Raw genomic sequence first — 12,498 nt, forward strand, 5'->3', positions numbered from 1 at the left:
TGTTATAGAACCCGTGATAATTATGTTAACTTTAGATAATTAATTTTCCTAATTATTTTAGAAGAATTACTCTGTTTTTAGGACAAATCAAAAGGGAGAAATTAGTAAGTTGATTCAAAATGCTTTGAGCTATTTATTAAAGGTTAATTCCATGTTAGCAAATCTGTGATAATTATTTTAACCTTAGATAATTAGTTTATCTAATTATCTTAGCAGAATTACATTATTTTTAGGACAAATTAAAAGGGGAAAAATAGCAAATTGATTCAAAATTCTTTAACATAATTATCAGAGGTTAATTACATCTTAGGAAATACGTGATAATTATCTTAGTCACAGATAATTATTTAAGATAATTATCCTAGTAGAAAATCATTATTATTGAAGGTAAATTAAAGGGGAAAGTAGTAAATCATGTGCTATGATTACATGCTATTTATCAAAGCTATATTATAGGATAAAGAAGTTGTGATAATTATATCAAGGTTAGAAAAGTAGTATAGATATTTATCTAAGTCAAATTATACTAATTTTAGCTAAAAACTAAAGAGGGAAATTAGTAAATCATGCTATATGATTACATGCTATTTATCAAAGCTATATTACTTGATGAAAAGGCCGTGATAATTATGTCAAGGTTAGAAAATTAGTATAGATATTTATCTAAGTCAAAATATACTAATTCTGGTTGAAATTTCAAGGAGAAAATTAGTAAATCATATGCAATGATTACATGCTATTTACCTTAGCTAAATTACATGATGAAAAGGCCGTGATAATTATGTCAAGGTTAGAAACTTAGTATAGTATTTATTTAAGTCAAAATATACAAATTCTGGCTGAAATTTAAAGGGAGAAATTAGCTAATCATGTTATATGATTACATTCTATTTATCAGAGTTAGCTTACATAATAAAAAGGCTGTGATAATTATGTCAAAGATAGAAAAGTAGTATAGATATTTATCTAAGTCAAATTATACTAATTCTAGCTAAAAAGAAAAGGGAACCCGTGATAATTATGTCAAGCTCAGATAATTCATTTACATAATTACTTTGGCAGAAATACTCTGTTTTTATGACAAATTAAATAGGGGAAATTAGTAAATTGATTCAAAATGCTTTGAGTTATTTATCAAAGGTTAATTATATGTTAGAAAACTAGTGATAATTATGTCAAGCTCAAATAATTAACTTACCTAATTACTTTAGCAAAAATACTATGCTTTTAGGACAAATTAAAAGGGAGAAATTAACAAATTGATTCCAATTGCTTTGAGTTATTTATCAGAGGTTAATTACATGTTAGGAAACCCGTGATAAATGTCAAGCTCAGATAATTAATTTACCTAATTACTTGAGCAGAAATACTCTGTCTTTAGGACAAATTAAAAGGGGAAAATTAGAAAATTGATTTCAATTGCTTTGAGTTATTTATCAGAGGTTAATTACATGTTAGGAAACTCGGGATAATTATGTCAAGCTCCGATAATTAATTTACCTAATTACTTTAGCAAAAATACTCTGTTTTTAGGACAAATTAAAAGCAGAAAATTACTAAATTGATTCAAATTTCTTTGAGTTATTTATCAGAGGTTAACTACATGCTAAAAAACTTGTGATAATTATGTCAAGGTCTGATAATTAATTTACCTAATTATTTTAGCAGAATTACTATGTTTTTAGGACAAATTAAAAGGGAGAAATTAGCAAATTGATTCAAAATGCTTTGAGCTATTTATTAAAGGTTAACTACATGTTATAGAACATGTGATAATTATTTTAACCTCAGATAATTAATTGTCCTAATTATTTTAGCATAATTACTCTTTTTTTAGGACAAATTAAAAGGGGACAAATTAGCAAATTGATTCAAAATGCTTTGAGCTATTTATCAGAGGTTAATTATATGTTAGCAAACCCATAATAATTATTTTAATGTCAAATAATTAATTTATCTAATCATCTTAGTAGAATTACACTGTTTTTAAGATAAATTAAAAGGAAAAAAAATAGAAAATTGATTAATAGAGGTTAATTAAATCTTAGAAAATCGATGATAATTATCTTAGCCACAAATAATTATTTTAGATAATTATCCTAGTAAAAAATCACTATTATTGAGGATAAATTAAAGGGGGAAATTAGTAAATCATGTGTTATGATTACATGCTATTTATCTCATCTAGATTACATGATAAAAAGGCCGTGATAATTATTTCAAGGTTAGAAACTTAGTATAGATATTTATTTAAGTGAAAGTATACTAATTCTGGCTGAAATTGAAAGGGAGAAATTAGCTAATCATGTTATATGATTACATTCTATTTATCAAAGTTAGCTTACATAATACAAAGACTGTGATAATTATGTCAAGGTTAGGAAAGTAGTATAGATATTATCTAAGTCAAATTATACTAATTCTAGCTAAAAAGTAAAGGAGGAAATTAGTAAATCATGTGTTATGATTACATGCTATTTAGAAGAGCTAGATTATGGGATAAAGAGGCCGTGATAATTATGTCAAAGTTAGAAAAGTAGTATAAATATTTATTTAAGTCAAATTATTTTAATTTTAGCTGAAAATTGAAGATGGAAACTATATAATTAAGTTGGAAAATAATAAGATAATTATCAGAGGTCAAACTTGCCCTTATTTACTTGTGAAAGATTAATTAAAATAAATAGACTTTGCGGTCAAACGTTTTTAAGAAAATTATAGTAAGTGTAAACTTATGATATAAAGTTGAGGAAATGAAATCTGTAAGAGAATAAATAGAAATAATATTAAGCTCAAAATAAGCAGATTCCAAGCTTAAAATTTGATGGAAAAATTAGGAAAAAGATATACGAAATTATAAAAAATTTAGAATAGCTTAAAAAACCCTTAGGGAAGCTGTGGCAAAAGTTATCATGCCTATATAGACAAATAAGAAGCTACTAGGTCAAGAATTAACCAATTAAAACTATAAATTTAACCTTGGATGGGTTACGGTTGAATACAAAGGTTGAGTTTAGATTTTGAATAATTTACCTAATGATTAGACGTCCTTTTTATAAGGATAAGAAGTTATGCCACCTAAAAGGACCCGAGCCAATCCTACATCTGATGATGAGGACATAGCTCTAAAAAAAATGAGAGCGTCGCACGACGATGAAGTTGGGCCTAGTAGTAGGCCTACGAAGGAGAGTCTTCAGGCGCCAGCGTAGCAGCATATGGCCAATCAATCCCAGGTGGGTTTTCTATTATTCAATTAAGTCTTTAAATAGTTTAAGTTCTTTTATAAGTTAGCACTGCATACGTAAGGAGTGAGTAAGAATCAGAAAAGGAATAATTGACCAAAAACGGAAGGTAACTTCCAACGTGCATTATTTATAAGTAGGAAAGAATTGTTTGGGTTAAAATTGGTTGAATTAGGAAAGATATGATTGATCATCCTTAAGATAGCTTGTCTCAAAACACCTCCGACTCATTGATGATAATGATGGCTTTCTAGCCACAGATAAGTCGGTTACCCCCATGAACGATGAGTTTCTACTCTATGTCATGTCTTGATGTTTCTACATAAGTTAGGATACCGTTTTTTATCCTAGGGGAGCCGCCCGGTTGTATGGGCAACTGGTTTGGTGTATGGGCACCCGGAACCTTGGGTGGGGGTTTATCCACTCCGGATTGTGAATAAGGAATGGGTGTCGTTTTTTCACCCTTAGGTGATCTTGAGACAAGAAGAGTACTGGTCATGGTTGTTATGGACAATGTTTTGATTGACAATACCCTGTCTTAAGTTTAAAGATGTCTGTTTGCTAAAAGAATGTTTTCAATACTATTTTCAAGGGCTGTTTTAATAAAATCCTGTTATGAAGAATAAAAGGAATCATTATTTTAATTTGTGATAAGAACATGGTAGTAATTAAATAACAAACGAATCATGTGTGAGTGCGTGATGGCAAGAGGGGATTGACTAAGGTTGTCAATCATGGATGGGTGGACCTGATTAGTCAAGTAACTATCCATCCTTGCGTACTAAAACGTTTAAAAAACTTCTTCACTTGGAAGAGGAGTCCACCAGTGGCGGATGTGCCCTCACATTTGTTAGGGGGGAAAAAGCGTTGGTTGAGGATACCTTAGCCCAATTGTGGCAGTTATAGGGCCGAAATAGTTTTTTGGACTTTTAATACGTTGTCCCGTTTCCGCTGCGAGACAGGACTAGGTCTTCTTCTAAAGCTATAGACCCAAGCCATTGTCAATGGTAAAGGTCTATTCCTTGGATTTTTCTTGTTTAGGGATTCTGATTTTTATCAGACCTAGAGACCTGTCAAGGATCCCACCCCGATCTTGGTATAGGCGGGTTAGGGATCTCACATTTTATCCCAACATTGTTTGAAGGTCCACCACCTGTTCAAGCTAGCTCCATTGAAAGAAGTTGTCTCTATTTTTTTAAGATCATTGTGTGAATGGAGTGTAGCAACTGTGTTTACTAACATGGATGGTTTGGGCAGAGGTCCACCACTTGTCCAACCTACTATCCATTGTGTCAAGGTGGTTCTGAGCTAGCTCTACTGAAAGAAGCTATCTCTATTATTTGAAGGTCAATGTGTGAATGGAGTGTAACTACTATGTTTATTACCATGGATAGTATGGGACAGAGGTCCACCACTTGTCCAACCTACTATCCATTGTGTTATGGAGGTTTTATCCAACGGTGGTGTGAAGGTGAACCACCTGCTCAAGCTATTTCTATTATTTTAAGGTCAATGTGTAAATGGAGTATAACTACTTTCTCTATTACCATGGATGGTTTGTGGCATATGTCCACCCTATTATCCCTTGTATTATGGTGTGTTCAGCCCAAGGTGGTTTGAAGGTCCACCACCTGTTCAAGTAAGATCTATTCAATAGTCATATCTCTATTGCTTGAAAATCAATGTGTGAATGCAGTGTAGCTACTATGTTTACTACCATGGATGGTTTGGGGCATCGGTCCACCACTTGTCCAACCTACTATCCCTTGTGTTATAAATATTTTAGCCCAAGGTGGTTTGAAGGTCCACCACCTGTCCAAGCTAGCTCTATTGAGAGAAGCTATCTCTATTTTTTGAAGGTCAATGTGTGAATGGAGTGTAGCTACTATGTTTGCTACCAGGGATGGTTTGAGGCAGATATCCACACTTGTCCAACCTACTAACCACTATGTTATGCACGTTTAGTCCAAGGTTTTTTGAAGGTCCACCATCTATCCAAGCTAGCTCTTTTTAAAGAATCTATCCTCTTTTTTGAAGATCAATGTGTGTATGGAGTGTAACTAATATGTTTACTACCATGAATGGTTTGGAGCATAGGTCCAACACTTATCCAACCTACTAACCATTGTGTTACCTACTAACCATTGTGTTATGGAGGTTTTAGCCCAAGGTGGTTTGAAGGTCCACCACTTATCCAAGCTATCTCTATTGAATAGTCCTATCTCTAACTCATAGCGTGGATGGTTTGGGGTAGAGGTCCAACAGTTGTCCAACCCATTATCCATTGTGTTATTGACATTTTAGCCCAAGGCGGTTTGAAGGTCCACCACCTATCCAAGCTAGATCTATTGAAAGAAGCTATCTCTATTTTTTGAAGGTCAATGTGTGAATGGAGTGTAGCTACTATGTTTACTACCATGGATGGTTTGGGGTAGAGATCAACCACTTGTCCAACCTACTATCCATTGTGTTATGGAGGTTTAAGCCCATCCAACCTGGCTCTATTGAATAGTCATATCTCTATTGTGATAGCATGGATGGTTTCGAGTAGAGGTCCAACACCTGTCCAATCTACTATCCATTGTGCTATAGAGGTTTTATCCCCAGGTGGTTTGATGGTCCACGACATGTCCAAGCTACCTCTATTCAATAGTCTTATCTCTATTGTTTGAATGTCAATGTGTGAATAGAGTGTAGCTACTATGTCTACTACCATGGATGGTCTGGGGCAAAGGTCCACAACTTCTCCAACCTACTATCCCTTGTGTTATAAAGGTTTTGTTCCAACGTGGTTGGAAGGTCTACCACCTGTCCAAGCTAGATCTACTAAAAGAAGCCATCTCTATTGTTTGAAGGTCAATGTGTGAATAGAGTGTCTACTATGTTTACTACTAGGGATGGTTTGGGGCAGAGGTCCACCACTTGTCCAACCTACTAACCATTGTGCTTTGAAGGTTTTAGCCCAAGGTTGTTTGAAGGTCCACCGTTTGTGCAAGCTAGCTCTATTTAAAGAAGCTATCTCTATTGTTTGAAGATCAGTGTGTGAATGGAGTGTAGCTACTATGCTTACTACCATGGATGGTTTGTGGCAGAGGTCCATCACTTTTCCAACCTACTATCCATTGTGTCATGGAGGCTTTAGCACAAGGTGGTTTAAAGTTCCAATCTCTATTGTTTCAAGGTCAATGTGTAAATGGAGTGTACTTACTATGTTTACTACCATGGATGGTTTGAAGCAGAGGTCCACCACTTGTCCAACCTACTATCCACTGTGTCATGGATACTTTAGTCCAAGGTGTTTTGAAGGCCCATCACCTATACAAGCTTGCTCTACTGGAACAATCTATCTCTATTGTTTCAAGGTCAATGTGTAAATGGAGTGTAGCTACTCTTTCTATTAGCATGGAAGGTTTGGGACAGAGGGCCACCACTTCTCGAACCTACTATCCATTGTGTTATGGAGTATTAAACCCAAGGTGGTTTATTGAAGGTCCACCACATGTCCAAGCTAGATATATTGAAAGAAGCTATCTCTATTGTTTCAAGGTCAGTGAAAGAATGGAGTGGAGCTACTATGTTTACTACCATGGATGGTTTGGAGTAGAGGTCCACCACTTGTCCAACCTACTAAACATTGTGTTATGGAGGTTTTACCCCAAAGTGGTTTGAAGGTTTCCCAAATGTCTATTGAAAGAAGCTATCTCTATTGTTTCAAGGTCAATGTGTGAATGGAGCCGAGCTACTATGTTTACTACCATGGATGGTTTTGGATAGAGGTCCACCACTTTTCCAACCTACTAATCGATGTGTTATGGAGGTTTTATCCCATGGTGGTTTGAAGTTCCACCACTTGTCCAAGCTAGCTCTATTGAATAATCCTATCCCTATTGTTTGAAGGTCAAAGTTTGAATGGAGTGTAGCTACTATGTTTACGACCATGGATGGTTTGGGACAGAGGTCCACCACTTGTCCAACTTGTTATCCATTCATGTCCAAGTTAGCTCTATTGAAAATTCCTACCTCTATTGTTTGAAGGTCAATGTGTGAATGGAGTGTAGCTACTATGTTTACAACCATGGATGGTTTGGGGTAGAGGTCTAACACTTGTCCAACCTACTAACCATTGTGTTATGGAGGTTTTAGCCCAAGGTGGTTTGAAGGTCCACCACCTGTCCAAGCTAGCTCTATTGCATAGTCCTATCTCTATTGTTTGAAGGTCAATCTGTGAATGGAGTGTAGCTACCAGGGATGGTCTAGGTATAGGTCCACCACTTGTCCAACCTATTAACCATTGTGTTATGGAGGTTTTAGCCCAAGGTGGTTTTAAGGTCCACCACATGTCCAAGCTAGCTCTATTGAAAGAAGATATCTCTATTGTTTCAAGGTCAATAGATGAATGGGGTGGAGCTACTATTTTACTACCATGGATGGTTTGGGGAAATGACTACTTGGAAACTAGGAAGCAGGTTCATGCACTAGATCACCTTGGACATTGAGCTTTAAAACTAGGTCCACCACTTGTCCAAGCTATGCCACTTAAATAGGGAGGGGGTTCTTAAGCCAATACGCACCGCTTGTCAAATGTTTCTTCCATTGAAATAATTAAGGCTTACTTGGGCATTGATATGCAAGTTCTATAGTTGTTTAGTATGACATTAGAACTAGGTCCACCACTTGTCCAAGCTATGTTGTAATATAGTAAGTGGGTCACCATTTATCCACTTTGATTGGGGCTCCTCAAATTGAAAGTCATCGGACTATTAACATTCATAACCCTCATGTATTTTATAATGGAAATTATAAACTTTTGCTCAAAGAGAAGTACCTATGAGTATGAACTTAACAACGTATTTTTTTCACTTGCAGGATGGACTTCAAATCTGGGGAGAAAGTACATTTGATTCTTGATAATAAAATTGTTGGTATTGGTTGTGTGTGTGGAACAGATCCAGATTCCACATGTGGTGGTACAAAGATAGGGCAAGGAAATGTATCTATGTTAATGGAGGAATGTTTGAGGGATGGGTGCTCCCTTTTCCTACAATGGATACTACATCTCTCCAAAGTTCATTATGGAGTGCCGTTCGATGGCCCAAGCTTCTTTTGCAGTCCTCCATGATAAATGACAACCCAATTGACACAAATGAAAGCTATAGTGGTGATGAACAAGGGGATCAACCTGATTCTCTACTTACAAATGCAGTACCTATAACAAGCCCAGAGTTTAAAACATTGATACAAGAATCTTGGAGAAGTCAAAGGGTACTTTTAAAGGATGACACAATGATGTAGATTGTACATGAAGGGACCATCGTATATGTATTTCCAATCGATTATGTTAACTTCCATGTACTTGGTGATGATTTTGTGGGTGTGGGTAATGAAAGGGAGAATGAAATTAGTGAGAACATGGCTGATGTGGCTAGCATCACTTTGGTAAAGTGGCCCATCAAGCAGACAACCATGTTGGATGGGATCCCATTACAACTCTTTGTTCCTATTAATGGGATGCATGCTAGATGTGCAGAATCTGATGTATCCAATGATGATAATGCTAGAAAATATGGTGATGGGAATATCGTTGCTACATCATTAAGGAAGTGGCGCTACACTTTTATCAATAGATCTCATACCACTTGTCTAACCTACTAACCATTGTGTAATGGAGGTTTTATCCCAAGGTGGTTTGAAGGTCCACCACCTGTCCAAGCTAGCTCTATTGAATAGTCCTATCTCTAGTCTGATCACGCGGATGGTTTGGGGTAGAGATCCACCACTTGTCCAACCTACTAACCATTGTGTTATGGAGGTTTTAGCCCATGGTGGTTTGAAGGTCCATCACCTGTCCAAGCTAGCTCTATTAAATAGTCATATCTTTATCGTTTGAAGATCAAAGTGTGAATGGAGTATAGCTACTATGTTTACTACCATGGATGGCTTGGGATAGAGGTCCACCACTTGTCCAACCTGCTATCCATTGTGTTATGGAGGTTTTAGTCCTAGGTGGTTTGAAGGTCCACCACCTATCCAAGCTAGCTCTATTGAAAATTCCTACCTTTATTGTTTGAAGGTCAATGTGTGAATGGAGTGTAGCTACTAGGTTTACTCCCATGGATGGTTTGGGGTAGAGGTCCACCACTTGCCAACCTACTAACCATTGTGTTGTGGAGGTTTTAGCCCAAGGTGGTCTGAAGGTCCACCACTTGTCCAAGTTAGCTCTATTGAATAGTCCTATCTCTACTGTGATAGCATGGATGGTTTCAAGTAGAGGTCAAACACTTGTCCAACCTACTATCCATTGTGTTATGGAGGTTTTAGCCCAAGGTGGTTTGAAGGTCCACCACTTGTCCAAGTTAGCTCTATTCAATAGTCATATCTCTATTGTTTGAAGGCCAATGTGTGAATGGAGTGTAGCTACTATGTTTCCTACCATGGATGGTGTGGGGCAAAGGTCCATCACTTGTCCAGCCTACTATCCCTTGTGTTATAAAGTTTTTAGCCCAAGGTGGTTTGAAGGTCCACCACCTGTCCAAGCTAGCTCTATTGAAAGAATCTATCTCTATTTTTTGAAGGTCGATGTGTGAATGGAGTGTAACTACCATATTTACCCCCATGGATGGATTGGGACAGAGGTCCACCACTTGTCCAAACTATTATCCATGGTGTTTTGTTTTAAGGTCCACCACTTGTCCAAGCTAGCTTGTTTTAAATGAAACTGCCTAAATTTAAATAATCCCTTCTAAATTTTAATTAAACCACCCAAATTAAAATCAAGCCGCTCAAATTTAAATAATCCCACCTAAATGAGCTTCACCGTCTCGCTTTAATTCAAATTTTCCCATTCATATTCAAATTTGAAAGCAAGTTCAATTAAAAGGATGTCTTTGTCCCGCCTAAATTCAAATCTGCCCTTGTTGAATCACATTTTTTGCATTTATAGCCAAACAAGGTCCACCACTTGCCCAACCAATAACACCAAGAAAAACCCCAACATTATACATCCACCAAAATTTTAGCTCACATATTTCATATTTCAGTCATTTTAGAAACAACAGACAAAGAAAGTAGCCATCATCAACTCAACAAAGACCAACCATTTTCCAAACCAAGATTTAAGCGATTGACACAAGTAAGTCGACTTGTCATTCACATTTATTGTTAATATACTATGTATTTAATAATACACAAACAATATATTTACATATTTCTGTATGTTTGAAGTATGTGTATTTGCATAGTAATACAATATGTGTATTTGCATAATAAAAATACTTAACCCTAAAACCTAAAAACGTAAATTATGTCTCTGTGAAAAAAAGAATGACAGAGAATTGATGAGAGAGAGTGCGAGAGAGGGAGAGAGAAAGACAAAGAGGGGGGGGGAGGGAGAGAGAGAGAGAGAAAGATGTACCTGTTCTACTGTGTCGACCAGTTTTGATGTGTCAATGTGTTCCGCAATAGCGACCTACTCTGCCATAACAACCTGCTCTGCAATAGCAACCTTCTCTATGATGGTGCAACCTGCTCTACGATGGCGACCTTCTCGATGATGGCAATAGCGACCTTGTTTTCTCAGATGGTGATGGAAAATTGTTCTGCGGTGTTGACCTGTTTTGCGATGGTGATACCACCTGCAGTATCAACCTGGTTTGCAATAGTGAACTGCTCTACGATAGCGACCTACTCAATGACGGTAATAGTGACATGTTCCTTTGACGCTGACCTCTGCAACAATACCTATTTTGTGTTGTGCGTGTAAGCGACCCTACGTTTGTGTTTTTTGTGTGCGAATGCCATGTAAGCAATAAACACGGCCTTTAAGATTAGAAGATAATGACCTAAATCATGGTTTGTGCCTCATGGCACATATGGGACCTAAACTTCAAATATAGCCTGTTTTGAGTTTTTTTAGCTTGTTTCAAGTCCAAGTTGCATGTTCTTTCATAACTTTTGACTAGGAACTCAGAATATAGCAACCAAGGGCTAGGAGGAAATCTTGCGTGTTAGAAAATAAGACGTAGCTAAATAGATTTTTGAGTAGATTACTTAATGGAGAGAGATAGATTTCACACACAAGAGATTATAGAGTAGAGAGAGAGAGAGAGAGAGAGAGTACACACGATATACGTGGTTCACCCAATGTGGGCTACGTCCATGGGAAAGCAACCACTCAATGGCTTTAGCACTTCAAAAGAAGAAGTAGTTTACAAAGGGATTAAACCCTTGATAGAGCTCCCGCCTTGCTTCACTCTCACCACCTCACACTCACCTTGTTGCATCAACTTCACACTATGAAATGTGTGTAGAAATGGCCTCCTTTTATAGGCCAAAAGGGTTGCCCTCTCTTATGAGAGACAGCCATGTGTAGCCGCCCTTGTGCGAATAAGTCCAAATCGGACCCTCCAATCCGCCCATGTGTGGCCGCCCTTGAGAAGACAAGTCCGCTTTTGAATCTGGCCACCAACCATTGAATTCGGCCACCGGCCACCGGCCACCGGCCATTGACTTCCGACCACCGGCCATCGGCCATTGACTACCGGCCACCGGCCAACAGACCGATTGTTTTCTGACCACTTTTCGGCCGCCGTCCGGCCATGATATTCCGGCGAAAAGGAATATTTCGGCGAGAAAAAGTCTCAGGGGCCTCCGTCCCCGAGACCTCTAAAGTTGCCCCTGATTCTTGTCCGTGAAAATTTTGGTTTCCGGTGAGTGATTTTCCTTCATGCACGATGGCTTCTCCTCATAATGGGGGCCTTACAAATGTGCGCTTTTACCACAGAAAATTACAAGGGTAAATCAGGCTCCATACTTAACAATCTCCCACTTGGAGACTGATCTCCAAACCAAACCTGTGACTGCTTTCCATTCTAGCTTCTTATCCTTGAATGCCGATTGAAGATGAGCAAAAGCTCAACTTCTCCTTGTTGACCACCTTTGTAAACATGTCTGCAGGATTTTCACTTGTATGCACCTTTCCTAGCTTTAGCTGTCCCTCTTCCAAAAGAGTACATATGAAGTGATATCTCACCTCAATGTGCTTTTTCCTTGAATGAAAGGCTGAGTTCTTTGCAAGATGGATAGCGCTTTGGCTATCACTGTACAAGACACAATTGTCTTGTTTGAATCCAATCTCTTCTAAGAATCTGTGAAGCCACAGAATTTCTTTGCTTGCCTCCGTCATTGCTACATACTCTTCTTTCATGGTAGAAAGTGAAACCACTTTCTGCAGCTTTGAAGCCCAGCTTACTGCTGTGCC

This window comes from Adiantum capillus-veneris, chromosome 19 (genome assembly GCF_014529385.1).
Source record: "Adiantum capillus-veneris isolate H3 chromosome 19, ASM1452938v2, whole genome shotgun sequence".
Taxonomy (NCBI): Eukaryota; Viridiplantae; Streptophyta; class Polypodiopsida; order Polypodiales; family Pteridaceae; genus Adiantum; species Adiantum capillus-veneris.